Consider the following 13897-nt stretch of genomic DNA (forward strand, 5'->3'; position numbering starts at 1 on the left):
TATCCAATTCTACTGCCATTCTTGGGGAAAACCATATGCAAAAGCATGATGTATCACATGCAACATAAATAGTCTCATCTCCTTTGTTGTCCATTTCAACATCCCCGCATTTAACTACAAAGTATCACATGCTTTTCCATTGGTCATATTGTTGAGGGTTGCCTCCAATGTTTCTAAAGTGAATAGAGCACTAAATGGTTGCATATGTACATCACATTTGATGGGCTATACCCCTTTGTGCATGTAAAGTTTTGTAACATACGATAGCATGTCAGCATCTATAAGAGAGAGAGAGAGAGAGAGAGTGTGTGTGTGTGTGTGTGTGTGTGTGTGCGCGCGCGCGCGTGTGTGTGTCTAAGGTTCCCCATCTAAGATTTTTTGTGTCCCTTACTACACTTGGCTTTTAGCATGGCTTCACATCTCCTAATATACATCAACTACTATACACATGTGTGCATCCGCCCACATGCACACACACACACACACACACACACACACACACACACACACACACACACACACACACAAAGGGATCACCCACCTTTGTTTGCTCCTTCTACGTGTTGTTCACAAATTGTCTTATGCTCACTCAAGTCATGCTTAGTAGAGCTCTCCTAATCAAACACACACATACATAGAGTCTAAGGTCCCCCATCTAAGATTTTTTCATCTCCCTTACTATATTCAACTTTTAGCATCACTTCACATCTCCTAGTATACATCAATTACATACATACATACATACATACATATATATAGATATATATATATATAGAGAGAGAGAGAGAGAGAGAGAAACACATAGAGATGGGGTGCTTCTTCATCTGGAAAGCAAAAAAATTATTTGGTTTGATGCAACCACTTGCAAAGGCTGATTAGAAAGCAGCAATAATAGCATCAATTACTCCCCTAAGCTTTAAGAGCAAGGTGCAATCCATTAGCATTGTTAGAATTCATCAATATTAATCCAAAGCTCCGATTGTCTCACTCAAGCTATAAAAGCAAAGCAAAAGAAGGGTAAGAACATGGGTCACCACCATAGAGCTTAGCACCTTCCTCTTTGACATTGTGAAAGCATATAGCAAAATTGTTTAGTGTGCCCATGCAATTACCTTCTCCTCCCTAGCCATCCTATAGCTATTGTTCTGCAACCCTTGGCCAAGTATGTGCCCTTTGCTTCTAGCATGCTTGTTGATCATGCTTCTCTCTCTCTCTCTCTCTCTCTCTCTCTCTCTCTCTCTCTCTCTCTCTCTCTCTCTCTCTCTCTCTCTCTCTCTCTCTCTCTCTCTCTCTCTCTCTCTGTGCGCATGTGTGCACACATGCGTGCGTGTGTGAGCAAGAAAGCTAGTTGTGTTGGGGGTAAAGGCACCTCTACCTAGTCGCCCATGTATTACTACACTGACAATACCCACCATTGCACACTACAAGTGGTAGGCGCCTGTCACCGTCACTTTATTCTTTATTCTTTTAGTGACAATTTGAATAAAGGAAGGCCCAATCACACATTGTGACTGTTGACATTCCCATTTGCTCTCTCTCTCTCTCTCTCTCACTCTTGCTCTCCCACCATAGCTCTCCCATGCAATCTTTGATCCTTCTCACCTTTCAACTGGTATTAGAACATGGATTCATGACTACTCGAGCTTGGTTCGTGGCATCTTTAGCTTCCTATTGATTACCTACACTCATTGGGTCTCCTTCCCGGCAGCCATATCCGACTCCTTCGAGCTCCGATCACTCCTCAGCTTCCTGAGCACCTACCCAGCCCATTTGGGCACCCTCAAGATATTCCTTCAAAGGTATTGGAGCTCTCTTTTGTTATTTTACTTCAATCCATAGGTTTTGTGAACCACGGCATCCATGTCCTCTTGCTTGTTGTGATGCCTACTCTCTACTAGTGAATTTTTCCCTTCAAGAGGGAGCTTCTGGGGTCCTTGACTACTCCCCCAACCTTGCCTTGACCTTGCCCAGCCCTTCCACAGGCCCCAGATCAGTTTGGGCCAGGTTGAAGACTTGCAAAAATATTCATTTTTTACTTCAACCCTCCCTTGGCACTCATTGGCAGCTTGAAAACACTTCATTTTGCACTTGGGAACACCCCCTTGATGCTCGATATTGGTGGTTATCATTGGCATTGATTTGTGGACTGATTTACCTCAGTCCAGGACTATTTTCCACAATCCACAGGCAGCCACAAATAGTGTTACATCAGCACTTTATGTTTATGCTTGGTTGGCATTGACATTGGTTGCTTAGTTGGGTCCCGAATGCGCCCCGAATGCTAGGGGAATGTATGCCTATGATGTGAGATGCTTTCGGGGATAAATTTACTCAATCATTGACTATTTTACATAGTCCACAGGCAGCCCAAAATAGGGCAGCCCTCTGTCATTACAGTTTATGCTCATGCTACATAGTCATTTGATGCATGATTATGCCCGGTTGGTGCCTATACATATGGAAAAGTATGCCTATGGTTTGTCTAGGGTTTTGAGCTTGGATTGAGCCACTCTTTGCTCAGTTTTGGTATTTTATTTATTGTTGGAATATTCAGGGTTGAAGCTCTTTTGCTTATGTTTGGATATGCCTATTGCATTCAGGCTATGTCTTGGATGTATACATTGATGTAGTGACTCTCTGGGATCGACATAGAGCTTGAGTTTGCTTCACATAGCATTTGGATCTTCATCTCTGATGTACTTTATGGCTTGTGCTTTGCTTATGTTTGACCGGTCTTGACATGCTTGGCCTATGCCACTACTACATGCCCGTTACATTGTTTGGATTTGGATGCTTGAGCCTTCTACCGAGCCTTGCTTTGGCTTGACATTTGATTGACCGGAGCTTACTTTGGCTATTTCTCAGCTTGCCAAAGTTACAGTTTTGGATGTACTTGATGTCTATGGATGCTACGTATGGATGCTACATGGCCTATATGCTCATGAGGTCTTATTGATTCTTGATCTTGGATTTTCTGGCATTGGTGCTATCATATGCTCTTGTTGAGCTTCTTTGCTTGGTATTTACGGCTTTTGTGCCAGTGGGAGCGTCTTGATATGCTTGACAGACATTGAGCAGGCGGTTTATGCTACTTGAGCATTCGGATACTTGAGATTGGGATCTTCACTTGGATGTTACATAGTTGATATGCAGTGGTCCTCACAGATGTACATGGGCTGATTTGGGCTTTGCACTCCCTGAACATACATCTCTTTATGTCAGGTCTTGCCAGTGTTGTGTACACTTTGCCCTATTATATAGGGGGTGTGCCGGCTTAGTAATGGATTCATTTGACATGCTTGGGCATTTGCTTGATGTCCATATGATTGTCACATGCTGATTTATGCCCGCTTGGTGTTGGTTATGCTTTGACAGTTAGTGGTTGACTTGGTGCATTCATTTTGCCTATAGTTTGCTCTCATTGTACTTGGCTATAATTTATTAGAGCACGTAGTTATGCATGGACTAATGTGTAATTTTCATGTTGAATCATCCTGATTTTATATACTTTTGATTGTACTTGGTGGGTAGCATCATTAGCTATCAGTTCGTGGTCATTTTGCCTTAGTTTTGATGGTATTTTGGCTATTTACAGCAGAAAACAACAAGCAGTTTTGAATTGTTTGCACCATTTTGGATTGCAGTATGGCATATTCTTCCACTGTCAGAGGACAGTGCTATCTTTAACATCACTTTGCCTACTGGAAGAGCCAAGTTTGGTAGGTATTAGTGCAAAAATCACAGATAAAGCCACTAAGGATGCATGGTAAGCAGCCTGGAACTATGATTGATGATGAATGGGATGAGCTTGATGAGTTATTCAAGTCCACCCTCATCTTATCCCTCACTGAATAGGTGCATTACAATGTGGTTGAGGAAGCACATAGTGCTTGGTAGCTTTGGGATAAAATTAAGAACCTCTATGACAAGAAAAGTCCAGCAAGTTAAATGTATGGCTGAAGCAGCTTATGGACCTGCACATGAAGGAGAATATGACAATGTTTGCTCATTTGAGCCAGTTCCATGTTATTCTCAAGAACTTGAATTCGTAGGCATTACCTTTAATGATGAGGTTACTCCATTGTTTTTGCTTGGGACATTGAGTGAGTCATGGGATGTATTATGCATTGCCTTATGTGCTCTTGCTACTATTTTGAACTTGCCTGATGTAGAGAGTGATCTTCTGCAAGAAGAGATCAATCGTAAGAACTTGGATGCCTCTCGTGTGTTGTATGCTTTGATTGTTAGAGACAGAGTTGGTAATGGAAAGAATGACCATGGGTTTGGACGTGGCAAAGACTCGCAAAAGTCTAGGTCTAAGTTGCGGAGTAAGTCACGTAGCAAGTCACGTGGGAGAAATGCTAATGTAACATGTCATCATTGTGGCAAGAAGGGTCGTATACGCCCACAGTGTCATGAGTTGCGCAATGAGAAGCGCAAAGAGAAGGGGAAAGACAAAGTACAAGAAAAGTCCTCTAATCGCAGCATTATGCATGTGAAATCCAGTGTGAAAATCGAGGAGATAGATGTCATGCAGATTGATGACTCCAATGGGGAGCACATACTTGTAGCTAGTTCTTGTGATGCTACGTCATTGACTGAGGTTCACTCTATGTATGTGCAGTGCTGGCTTTTGGATTTTGGTGCTTCATTTCATGTTACACCATGCTGTGAGTGGTTCCATTCCTACCGCATTATCTCTAGTTCAATTCACTTGGGTGATGACAAGTCACTTGCTATTGTTGGCATTGCGGATGTATGGCTGTAGTTCTCTACTATCAGTACTTTTTTGTTACAGGATGTATGTCATGTACATGCGGTTACATGTAGTCTTGTCTGCAGGGTAGCTTGATGATGTTGGATTTCATGTTTCATTTGGGGATTTTGCCTGGAAGATCACCCATGGCAGACTTGTGCTTGCTGGAGGTGCCAAGGCTGATAGCCTCTATCCTCTTGTAGTTGATGGGTCCTCTGTTGACCATGTTTTGTCAGTCGGTTCCATCCCACATGTATCTCTTTGGCATGCCCGTTTGGGTCATATGTCCTTGAAGGGAATGAAAATGCTTTCTGGTTTTGTAGTACTTATTGCCCCGACTATTCATGCTTTGATGCTTAGCCATGCAAGCCTACCATAGAGCTTTTGGGCTCAGGCAGCCAGTACAGCTGTGCATGTCATCAATAGATCACCTTCCAGTGGTTTGGATTTCTAGATTGCAGAGGAGGTATGAATTGGGAAACCTCTGTCTTATGTGCATCTACGTGTCTTTGGATGTAAAGCATTCTGCCATGTGCCCAAGGACAAGCGGACTAAGTTGGATCCTAAGAGTGTCAAATGCATTTTCCTTGGCTATGGAGATGCATGCGAGATGGATTACCGCCTCTAGGATATCCGCAGGCGCGGACAATCATCCATAGCCATGATGTAGTCTTCCATGAAGACAAGATGTATAGGCAACCTAAGAAGGTGGTAGAGATACGCAAGGTTATATTTTAGGAGGAGCCGGGTGCTCCTGCACAGCCAATTGGATAGCATGCAACAACAGTTGGTACACATGGCTAGGGCGTTGGACAGGAGGATAGACATGCAGCAGAGCCTGCAGTGAGATGGTCTACTAGAGTTAGACATTGATTTGAGCCCTCGATGCATTATGCCTTGGTTACAGATGTGTAGGAGAGCCTCTCACCTATGATGAGGCTTTATGCAGGGGTGATAGTCACTCCTGGGAGAGGGCTATGTAGTTTGAGATGGACTCCCTGTATAAGAATATGACTTGGGATTCGGCTGCATTGCCTAACGACAAGAAGGCTTTGCCATGCAAATGGGTATACAAGCTAAAAAGTAACCCTAGGCACCCCAAGCCAACTTATAAGGCAAGCCTTGTTGCTAAGGGTTTTAAATAGGAGCATGGAGTTGACTTTGATGAAATCTTTTCTCATGTGGTCAAGATGACCACCCTATGCTTGGTTTTGGCCTTAGTCGCGCAGCTTGAGTTGGACATGTATCAAATGGATGTCAAGACTGCATTCTTGCATGGGGATTTGCATGATGAGATTTACATGGAGTTGCCCAAGGGCTTTGCAGAACCTCTCAGGGAGCACCTAGTGTGCAAGTTGAAGAAAAGTCTTTAAGGCTTGAAGTAGGCACCTAGGGAGTGGTATCATAAGTTTGATGCCTTTATCAGTCACAAGGCTACAACAGGAGTGCTATGGATCCATGTCTTTACATGAAGATAGCATGTGATGGCTCATTGCTTATTTTGGTACTTTATGTGGATGATATGTTAATAGCAGGGAAAGCTCATGATGAGCTGGATGCTCTTAAATCACAGCTGACCTTCTTATGTGAAGGTTTTATAGACCGATTGTCCACAAACAGATGAGTTGAGGGCTGAGATGGCCAAGATCCCTTATGCATCAGCCGTAGGCAATTTGATGTATGCCATGATAGCCACTCGTCCAGATATTGCCTTTGCAGTTGGTGTTGTGGCATGCTATATGGCTACACCTAGCAAGAAACATTGGGATGCCATGAAGCGTATGATGAGATACTTGAAAGGCACAATAGATATGTGTATTTGCTATGGCAGTCAGGATACAAGCATTGTGGAGTACACAGACTTCGATTATGCAGGACATGCAGATAGTAGGAAGTCCACTTCTGGCTATGTATTCATCTATGCTCGAGGTGCTTTCTCTTGGATGTCCATGGTTCAGAAGTATACGGATCTCTCTACCACTGAGGCCAAGTATGTTGCAGCAGCCCCACTGAGGCTTGCAAGGAGGCCATATGGTTGGGTTGTTTTGTTCATGACACCGGGATTGATTCTATACCTACGCTACATTTGGATTCTATGAGTGCTATTTAGCTAGCCAAGAATTTGGTCTTCCATGCGAAGACGAAATACGTTGAGGTGAGGTATCACTTCATGCGTGGGGTCATGGAGGACAAGTCTATTAACCTTGTCAAGATCTCCACTGATGAAAATCTTACAGATCTACTCACGAAAAGCCTTACTACTGAGCGCTTTGCCTTCCTCAGGAGATTGATAGGCATTGGATGAGATGATTTTTTTCCTCATCCTGTTGTGCATGTGTACATTGTACTGTCTTTTCTTTTTCTTTTCACTCTTCAGTGGGGCAAATTCACCTTTAAGTGGGAGGTTATTGGGGGTAAAGGTGTGTCTGCCTAGCCGTCCGTGTATTACTACACTGATAGTACCCACCCCTACACATGCAAGTGGCGGGCGCCCGTCACAGTTACTTTATTATTTATTCTTTTAGTGACAGTTTGAATAAAGGAAGACTTGGTCACACATTGTGATTGTTGGAGTTTCCATTTTCTCTCTCTCTCTCTCTCTCTCTCTCTCTCTCTCCTGCTATAGCTCTCCCATGCAAGCCTTGATCCTTCTCACCTTTCAAGTTGAACTAGAGAGAGTTGCATGAACTAGAGAGAGATATGTGCAAGAGAGAGAAGTTGCATGATTATCTGAGAGAAAGAGAGAGACTTTCTAAATTTTAAATTTTGTAGGCTTGATTGCATGTTCTAGGTTTGGGAGGCTCTTTAAAGGTATCGAATCTCCCTTAACCACAACCTATATTATCTATAGTATAGATGCTTTGCATCTCCTAGTATACATCAACTATTGTGTGTGTGTGTGTGTGTGTGTGTGTGTGTAAAATAAATAAATAAATAAATACATACATACATTCATAGAGAGAGAGATAGAGAGAGAGAGAGAGAGAGAGAGAGAGAGAGAGAGAGAAATAAAAAAAAGATTTGGTTTGTGCAGCTACTTCCAAAGGTCAATTAAGAAGTTGCAATTATCAATCACTCCTTCAAACTACAAGAGCAAGGTATAGTCCATCCAGCACCATCAACGATTCATCAATATCTATTTGAAGATGCAATTGCCTCACTCAAGCTATAGAGTCAAAGTAAAAGAAGGATAGGAGCATGGGCCTACCTCTGTTGTCATCACATTGGTTGAAAGAGTTTGCTCCACCACAAAAGGCTCGATGCTCCCCTCTTTGACATTGTGGCAGCATCATATAGCAAAACCACTCAATCCAATAGTAATCCTATGCCACTACCTTCTCAACAGCCTTCTACAACTCCCATTCTACAACTCTTGTGCAACACTCTTTGTTTTTGGCCCGCCCATTTCTCATGCTCTAATGTGTGTGTGTGTGTGTGTGTGTGTGTGTGTGTGTGTGTCTGTGTCACACACACCACACACGAGAGAGAGAGAGAGAGAGAGAGAGAGAGAGAGAGAGAGAGAGAGAGAGAGAGAGAGAGAGAGAGAGAGAAGTTGCATGGTTGTTAAAGAAAAAGTGAGGGATTTTCTAACATTTAAATTTCATAGTTTTGGTGATGTGCTCTAGGTTTGGAGGCTCTAGAGAGGTTTGGACCTCCCTTAGCCACAACTTATACTATAGATATAGATACAATAGGATCTATTGAAAGATTCATATGTTTCTTAGGCTATAACTTCTAGGAGGGTCAACCTTGTGATCTCTCTCTCTCTCTCTCTCTCTCTCTCTCTCTCTCTCTCTCTCTCTCTCTCTCTCTCTCTCTCTCTCTCTCTCTCTCTCTCTCTCTCTCTCTCTCTCTCTCTCTCTCTCTCTCTCTCTCTCTCTCTCTCATTAGGCTGAATGCTATTACAATGATACAAGTGACAAGGAGATCCTTCTTTGAAAAATTACCTCTAATTAACTTGAGTTAGTGGCTCATGAGTTGTTTAAGAGCTTTCAAATTAAGCTTGCTTATTTGCTAAACTTTCTCTTTTTTCTCAAGCAACATCTTGAGAAAAAAGGGTTATCTCAAGCAACATCTTGAGACAACCCTTTTTATTTAGAATTAAAGTAGTGTTAGGAGCCTCTTCTTGTAAACAAAAATGCAATGCTTAAATGCGCACTTCTTTGATCTATCCACATAAGGAATTGTACACTTAACAATATGATTGTGTTTTTTGGGACTTGGTCCCCTCTTTCAAAATAGTTAATGAATGTCTAGATATATACTTGTCTTGATGCCCTTTGAAAATGTCATTGTTCAAATGGAATATATATGTGATCTCGAGTCAATTACATCATGCAACATTAAATTTGTAATTAGAAGAATTTCATTTGAACAACAATATTTAAGCACAATGAAAGTGCAATGGCAAGCAAAACCAACCATAAAGTCAATGTATAAAGGTAAACTTTCATAAGTATACATAGATATGTGGAGCCCCAAAAGGAACACAAAGGAAACACAGAATCTACTGCAAGAAAATCTATCTTGTATCATTAACAAACACATTTTTTATATTTTATGTGACCACAACAATGAAAAGAACACCAAGAACAATAAATATACACACAGCTTCATAGAAACAATTCTACCATGGCTTTAACTTGAACAAAATTGATTATGCTCTTCTTTTTCTTCATAGAATTCATCAAAATACCACAAAGACACAAGAAAGTAACTACTTTGAATGGAAATCATCACATAGTATTCTTCTTCAAAGGTTCCATAGCTTTCTCTCATAATTTCTCACTCATAGATACATTATTTTGCATAAATTTTGGTATCTCTCACACTCTCTCTGTTAACCTCAGAACAAGAAAAAAGTGAAAAAAATGGAGAAGTGCAAGTCAGGAGCTAAAAGAGGCGGCCTAGAAGAAAATTGGACACAATGGAAGAAGCAGGAAGGGAAATGGCCAAAAGCACAAGGGCGGCCTCAAAAGCTAAGTCAAAGGCAAAATCACATTTTTAAATGCAAGGCACCCCTAAAACTTTTTGTAAAAGAGCGCCAAGCTCCCTCCTGTGCAAATTGTAAAGGTAGATGGGCCATAGGAAGGAAGCTAGGAAGATAGGAGGACAATTAGGGTTTTGTATAAAAGGCAAAAAGTGAATGAAGAAGCTCATTCTTGTGTATGGCCAAAAGTAGCTCTATTCTTCTTCTTCTTGTTCTTGCTTGCTTAAGCTTGTGCTTGAGAGAGGGAGTGTGTGAGGGTGAGGGACTGTGGTGGAGAATCTCTCCATATTCTCTTCTCTTCTTTTGTCTTGCTCACGGCAATGGAGCTTGGAGCTTGGAGCGTGGAGGTTGAGGATCGAGCTCTCGCTTGAAGCTTGCACTTGGATCGTAGAGCTACCGGAGTGCTCGGGAGAGGAGGCAACTCGATCAGGCATGGAGGTAAGCTCACTACACTCCTAGAGAGAGGTAGTGTGTCGACTATGTGAGGTAGCCATTAGTGCTCGGCTTGAAACACTTGAAAGAATAAGTGGTCCATGGGTCTTGGCGGTTGAGCGTGAGCTCTCGCCACTACACACTCTCTCTCCCTCATAAATTCTCTCTCTAAAAAATTCAATGGGATAATCAAGAATAATCATTTATAATCCCTCTTCGATAATGGATACCCCTCCCAAGAGGTATGTATACTATGAAAGGTCACCAAAGCCACTACAGTGTCCTTTCATAGCTTAGCAGTGTCATTGTCACTCATCTTTGCTTCTTTGAGTCCCTAGCAACTACTTCTTTGAGATATTTTGAACTTGTATTCATTTCTTCCCAAATTTGGAAAACTTCCCTATCTACACATCCATCCCCCATAACACTTACAAAGGCATACAGAACATAACAAAACAGGGACAGAGGCTCTACAGAGACGTCAACAGAGGGTTAACAGAAACACATCAAAAAGCCTTTAGCTCAACTTACATCATTCAAAACCATCAAGAATCAACCAATAAACTTCCAAATGCTCTTAAACTCCATCAATCATTATTCTAACCTCTCTTACAGAAGAGAAATAGAGCAAAACAGACTCAAACAGAACCAATCAGACACTAATAAAACATCAATAAAACATGTTAGAACATCATATCTCCACTATAAAACATCATGAGCTTCTCAAACCCAATTAACCTAATCGAAAACACTCTCAAACACTTCCAAACTAACTAATCATCATACAAAATCCATTAAAAAAACAATAATTCAATCCTCAAAAACAACAAAAATTAGCCAAAAAATCAAGTCATTTTAATCCTCAACATATCCCCATACTTAATGAGGGAGCATCCATGACCTTATAAAAAGAAAATAAAAGTTCAAAATATAGCTCAACTTGATCTTCTTTAACATATTCAGGAAAGACCATCTAAACACGACTCTAACTCATTACTTGTATCTAATAAAGAATTGCAATGAAAGGAAAACACCTTTATCCATTATCACATGTGGGAGCTCTCACTCAATCGCCAAGACCCACGGACCACTTATTGCTTTAAGCATTCCAAGCTGAGCACTAATGGCTACCTCTCACATAGCCGATGCGCCATCCATATCTATGGGTTAGTGAGCTTACCTCCACGCTGACGGAGTTACCTCCTCTCCCGTGCACTTCGATAGCTCCATGATCCAAGTGCAAGCTTCAAGTAAGCTCCATCCTCAAGCTCCACGCTCCAAGTTCCATTGCCACGAGCAAGAGAAGAGAAGAGAAGAGAAGAGAAGAGAAGAGAAGAGAAGAGAAGAGAAGAGAAGAAGAGAGGACAAGATGGAGAGCTTCTTCTCCCCGGTCCCTCACCCTCACACACACTCCCTTACACTCTCACACTCCCTCTCTCAAGCACAAGCTCAAGCTAGCAAGAAGAAGAAGAAGAAGAAGAAGAAGAAGAAGAAGAGAGCCACTTTTTGCCACACACAAGAATGAGCTTCTCATTCACTTTTCAACTTTATATACAAAACCCTAAATCCCTTTTGGGTGGTTATCCCCTTATCCCATTTTTTACATGGTTGGCCGTGGCCTAGGCCCTTTTTCCCATTGTCCTCCTATCTTCCTAGCTTCCTCCCTACCGCTCATCTACCTTTACAATTTACATGGGTGAGAGCCCGGTGCTCTTAAAAATAAATCCTGGTACGCCTTGCACTCTTTTACACGAGTATTAACTTGCGCTTCTCTTGTGCACCTTTCTCCTTGATTTAGGTTTGTGGTGTGGCTTTTTTGCCCTTGTTAGCTAGATTGGCCCATTGAGGTTCTAGGGTCTCTGTTTGTCTTCGTTTGGGTATGGGCTTTTGGTTGCTCTTTTGCAAGTGAGAATCCATGCTCATGTAGAGACATTACTACACTAGGGTCTAATTTGGAGGACTTGTCACGGCACACGTATTCTCTCCAACCTACTTGGGGGAGGTGCGAAGCCCCCTCTACAGGGGTTCGGGGGGGCAATCTCCGCAGGGCCGTTACAGTAGATGCCATGTGCGATTTAAAGGACCGTTTATAGCCAAGTTTTGAACTACTTGCTCTAGATTTCAGCCCAATGATAGATCTATGATGTGGTTTTGGCTCTATATGGTCTCTCAGTCAGTTTTAGGGTCTACAGGTTAAAATTTGAAAGAATCCAAATTCGACCCAATAGGTCCGTATTGCAGGGGCCGAATGCCCGATTAGGCCCGTCCAAATGGTTGAGGGCCGAATGAAAAAGGGCCGAATGTAACTAGTTCGAATGTCAAATTTGGACAGTCCAAGTGTGGTTGTCTGAGGGTGGAGTGGCCGATTGGTTGAGGGCCAAGTCAGATGGGCCGAGTCAAGTGGGGCGAGTCAAGTGGGCCGAGGGCCAAATGATAAATTCAGTTGGGTCAAATGTCAACTTGTCTGAGTGGGGTTGGGTCGAGTCGGCATGGCTGAGGGCCGAATTTCAAAGTTGGTCCGAATGCTTCACTCAGACGGGCCGAGTGAAAGGCATCCGAGTGTAGTTGGTTGAGGGCTGAATACTAAAGGGTCGAATGGTCGAGTGGTTCGAGGGCCGATTCTGGGACTCGGCCCAGAATCACCGTCACTTGGATGGGCCAAGCTCTACGCGATTTTTGCTGGACTTCAAAGAATTCGTCGCGCCAAGCGATCGAGGCCTTCCTACCTGTTGAGCACCTCGAGATCTAAGCTACTCATGTAGGGGAAGATGTGGAATTACTTGTGCTGGGCAAATAACTCCTAGATGACTAGATCGAAGCAGGTCTACATAATGAAGCTTTCTCTCTCTCTCTCCAGCTCTCCTGAAACCTTGCCATGCAAAATGTGGTCTTTCTTGCCACTCCTAGCCCCTTATTACCTTGCCCAGGCATGCACTCACCTTAGTCTTGCTCCCTTCACTGACATTTAACCCAAAATTTCATCTTTTGCCCTTCTTTTCTCTGTTTCAGCTTGTTATACAGCAATAGAAAACCCTACTGTGTGCTCCAATGTTTTGCTCCTATCCTTCCTAGATGCAAGAAAAAATCATAAGAAAAATACCTACACTACTCCATCATGATTTTCCAAGTCCAAAAACCAAAAACCTACTTGATAAGGAGATCGAATACCTCTTCAAACTCCCTCACTTCCTACCTATCTACTTCAAGCACCGGTTCGGGGAAAACTCTACTTCGATGCTTGATTCGAAGCACGCAAGCACTCAAGGCTTGAATCAGTTTGTCCCGGCAACGAAACCAAAATGTGGGAGTTCTCATTCAACCACCAAGACCCACGAACTACTTATTGCTTCAAGCATTCCAAGCCAAGCACTAATGGCTACCTCTCACATAGCTGATGTGTCATCCATATCTATGGGTGTAGTGAGCTTATCTCCATGCTGATCGAGTTACCTCCTCTCCTATGCACTTCGGTAGCTCCACAATCCAAGTGCAAGGTTCAAGCAAGCTCCATCCTCAAGCTCCACGCTTCAAGCTCCATTGCCGCGAGCAAGAGAAGAGAAGAGAATAGAAGAGAAGAGAAGAGAAGAGAAGAAGAGAGGAGAAGATGGAGAGCTTCTCCTCCCCAGTCCCTCACCTTCACACACTCACTCCCTCACACTCTCACACTTCCTCTCTCAAGCACAAGCTCAAGCTAGCAAGAAGAAGAAGAAGAAGAAGAA

Source organism: Lygodium microphyllum, chromosome 2 (assembly GCF_053477565.2).
Source record: "Lygodium microphyllum isolate KBCC chromosome 2, Lygodium_microphyllum_v1.1.10, whole genome shotgun sequence".
Lineage (NCBI taxonomy): Eukaryota > Viridiplantae > Streptophyta > Polypodiopsida > Schizaeales > Lygodiaceae > Lygodium > Lygodium microphyllum.